Here is a 4,594-nt window from a genome sequence, read left to right as displayed (position 1 = left end):
CTTATTATATTTTTTGCATGCCCGGGTGTATAAATAAATAATGGTCATTGGTCAGTGTAAGCATTGCCGGAAAGCTGCCGGTTTCGTCAGCTCAAAGTGTTCTTAAAAAAAAAGATAGGATCGCGTCCTCTATTACACTATCTTCACCTGATATATACAATACAAAAGAGTGTTCACACACAATTCACCGAGGGATACCCTGGCCAGAACTCTACTGGTTAGTTCATAAATGCAGTCCGACTACGGAGAAAATTGCGAAGTGCATCTTTAGTTTATCCAAGGATTGTTGCAGTTGCAATTCATGGAAATTGGAGTCCGCTAACTCCCGACGCACCCCGGACAGCTCTTCGTCCAGCACTCTTATAATAACGGAAAATTCAGTATTTTCGTCTCCGATCTAGTCCAGATTGAATACACATTGTATTAAGCCGCTACAGACACTAGCCTACTCCAAGCTAACTTCGGACTGGACTATAGTTGAACCCCCAATCAGTCTCCCACTGATCCAAGGTACAGTTGTACTCCCTACACCTCTGATCCCAGCAGGATACTGCGCACTTGATTCCCTTAGCTGATCTCACCCACAACTAAGACCCAAAATCGCAGGCTTTAACAATAAACAAATCTGTCTCACACAGACAAGTCTATCAAAGGATCAATCTGTCTCCCACAGAAAATCCCTAAAAGTTTTTGTTCCGTCTTTTGATAATAATCAAGGTGAACAGGAACCAATTGATAATCCGGCCTTATATTCTCGAAGAACAGCCTAGATTTATCAATCACCTCACAACAATCTTAATCGTATGGTAGCGAAACAAGATGTCGTGGAATCACAAACAATGAGACGAAGGTGTTTGTGATTACTTTTTATACCTTACCTATCAGAGAACTCTCACGATCTCAAGACAATCAATATGATTGTACTGTTACGGTAGAAGATGCAAGATCAGATCACACAACTACGATAAAAGTAGTATCGGTCTGGCTTCACAATCCCAATGAAGTCTTTAAGTCGTTAACCTGGTTTTAGAAGAAGAAAACCTAAGGTTAAAGGAGAAACGACTCTAGTACGCAAACTAGTATCACACGTAAGGTGTGGGGATTAGTTTTGCACAATACTAGATGTCTCCTTTATATAGCCTTTCAAATCAGGGTTTTGCCTTAGTTACAAAGCAATCAATATTCACCGTTAAATGAAAACCTGATTTAGATTCAAGTTAATATTTCTCAACCGTTAGATCGAAAACTTAGCTTGTCATACACAAATGACTGTACGCTTCTAGGTTTGTTAACCGCACCCAAACGTGTACATTGTTGGTTCAACAATAGTCTACCCAAAGAGGTTAACCATATGAGCATTTCATACCAACCATGTTCTTCTTCACCATAACTAGTTCAATTGACTCAAATGAACTAGTTAAGAGAGTTGTTCAATAGCAAGAAAATCTTATGTAACTACACAAGACACAATTGAAGAAAAGATGATTTGATTCACTCGAATCGGTTCATGAACTTTAATAGCCACGATTTGCAAATGCATTCCTTAGTCTTTTAAGATTAAGTTCGAAAATCATCTTTAGATATATAACCTTCTCAAGTTCGCAGACTAGGTTCGCGGACTTAAGACACCGGATAGAGTTTACAAACTCCAACAGAAATTCTCGGGTTCGAGAACTACGCCGGTTCGCGGACTTGGATCACGCAAATAGTTTGTCAACTCCAACAGAAATTCTCGGGTTTGAGAACTTCGGCAGTTCGCGGACTGAGTTCGCGGACTTGGCACTTGTCATTCTTCCGGTTCTCTTGATCAACAAATTTCGAAAACTTCGGTTCAAGGAATCCGTTGGTTATGTAATTTAAACTCTCATTTCAATCATTGAAAACATTCTTAGAGGACGTTATATAGTTGTTACACTATTTCTCGTCAAAGCAATTTTCAAAGTGATTGAAACATTCATGACTTTCGTCACTAGGTAAAGATAAACTTGGTCGAAGCGAAAATCTTACCAACACATATTTCGAGATATAGATAGGAGAGGTATACTCGGCTCAAAATACCAAATGCATATGATCTAGTCTATATATATAGCATACGACTTTTGTCTCAAAGATTAGGAGATAGAATAGATAGACTTTTGAGTGACAGATAAGTTCAAGTATACATATACCTTTTTGTCGAGAAGTTCCACGGGTTTCTTAAGTAGATCTTCTACTTGTATGATGAATCGCCATGAAGTCCTTCAGCTCAACTGCACTTACTATCCTAGTCCGAGACTTAGCTATAAGAGACTAGAAATCAAGACTTATAGTTTTGATCACTAACATTGACAAACATGCTTGAAATAGCAACGCATACGAGTTTGACCGAGCAGTGCTCTAACAATCTCCCCCTTTGTCAATTTTAGTGACAAAACTATCAATACATACGGAATACAAAAAATATAATGAAACTTTAGTAACTCCTATTCCACATATCTAATCTTCAACATTCCTCGAAATCTTCGTCACTTCCAAGTAGGGCTGTCAATGGGTACCCATTACCCGCAACCGGATCTGGGAGAATAGGGTCCGGTTCCGGGTCCTAAAATAGGACCCATTAACAAGTTAGGAGCCGACGGGTAATTACCCGAATGGACCCGTTAATAAATGGTTCCATACGGTTCCTACCCGGCGGGTAGTCGGGTATTGTAAGTATTTGTTTTTCTGGGGTTAATTCGGTCATGTGAAGGGTTATATATATACGTCGTTAACAATTATATACAAACATAACCTAAAATTTCCGCATCTGACTCTTCTGCTTTCACCCTCCGTTCCAAGCTCCGCTCAAAATTGGCCTTTCATTCTCTCCATCTATGTAATAATTTCTTGTCCTGATGAAATTTTCATCTTTTCATGTGTTATAATGAGGAGACACTGTTTCAGATCTGCTATCTTAGTAACGTTTAATGATGGGTTGTATCTAAAAGTTAAAATTCAAAGTTGTTAATTTCGTAAGTTGTAAATGTTTACTGCAATTTTTTTTTGTCAAACGTATATCTCGAATCTCTTTATCAATTAGAGGATTGACTGATAATAATAAAATTTATTTGTTTAAAATTCCTTTGTTTAGCTTTTGAAGTTGTCGATGATTATCTGCTTATTGATTAAATAACTTTTATTCATACTCAATCGGCAGTTCTTTTTAATTAGTGGCTAGATCTTGATAACGATGGTGATGCTGTTGTATTTGATCTGTTTTCAAGTGTGGGTATTTGAGGATAGATGGAGGTGGTTCTACAATTTTCACCTCTTCATTTCATTCCACCTCAATTTCAGAGAGCCGAGGCAAGTCATGGCGGCTGCTGACTGAGGAAGGTTTAGAAATTCAGAGAAAGAAATGGAGACTGCGGCTGTTGATTTGAGAGAGGGAATCGAGAGTTATGACGAGTTAACAAATCGATCTGTCTTGGGTTGGATTTGTAGAATAAGCTTCAGTCGAGAAACATATGATGTTGTAAATCTGGTGAAGATTGAAGGTGGAGATTAAGAAGAACTCCTTACTTCTATGATTGTGTTGATAGATGGAGGAATTTAAAGAAGAATTGGAAGAGTCCACAGATCTAGAGAGCACACAGTGAAGAGAAGTTGAAATTGAAATTGAAATTTAAATTGAAGAGTTAGGGTTTGTCAGTTTTGGGGTTTTTCTCGATGCTGAGATTAAGTTTTGATTCAGCTGTTGTTGGTGGTATTCATGAAATGGAATCATGGTTTCTAAGTTGAACGCCAGCTGTGGTGGTCTGAGAGGGTTTGAAGCTATTCACATCTAGAAGAAGATGCTGTCATGAATTAAAGCTGGCCATGGTGTTGCAGCTGCAGTTGTAATGATGTTAGAGCTACAAAATGAGATGCAGCAACTGAAGTGGTATGTGTTGGTCTGTGTTCGAATGAAACTGCGATTAATTATGCATTGCAGGTGTGATGTTGTTGGTAGAGTGCAAGCAGCTGTTGCAGGAGCCAAGAAACTGTCCGAGAAGAATTGGTACAGCTGACTTGTTGTAGTTTAGCTGTACATGGGAGTTGTAGTGGTGATATGAAACAGAAATTGGTGATCAAGAAGCTGTTGGATTGAGTGCAGAATTATTGCTACTGCAATGGGTTTAAGAGAAATTGAAGCAACAGCTGAGGTTGGTAATGGTTGTTTGATTAAAGCTTGTACTGAGAAGGAGCTTCTGAACTAGGGTTTGCTTTGTTGGAATTTCCGTGAATGCAGAGATTGAACTTAATCCTAGTCAAATCGAAAGAATAAATTCGACATACCTACACCTGAAATACAAATAACCATCAAAGAACGTTAAGATTATCTTCCTCACTGTAGAACTCCCAGGAAAACAGATTATACCAAATTTTAGTTACCAAATTAAAAATCAACAGGTGTACAATTATATGCACATTAACGATCAACATGAGTACAAGTACGTGCACATTAACGATCAACATGAGTACGATTATGTACACATTAACGATTAACAGGTGTACAATTATGCACACATTAAGAATCTCCATAACCAAATATGTGTCATTTTCTCACATGTGCACAACTAATACAAAAAAAAAA

Source organism: Papaver somniferum, chromosome 9 (assembly GCF_003573695.1).
Source record: "Papaver somniferum cultivar HN1 chromosome 9, ASM357369v1, whole genome shotgun sequence".
In the NCBI taxonomy this organism is placed as follows: Eukaryota; Viridiplantae; Streptophyta; class Magnoliopsida; order Ranunculales; family Papaveraceae; genus Papaver; species Papaver somniferum.
Note: the sequence above shows the minus strand (reverse complement) of the source record.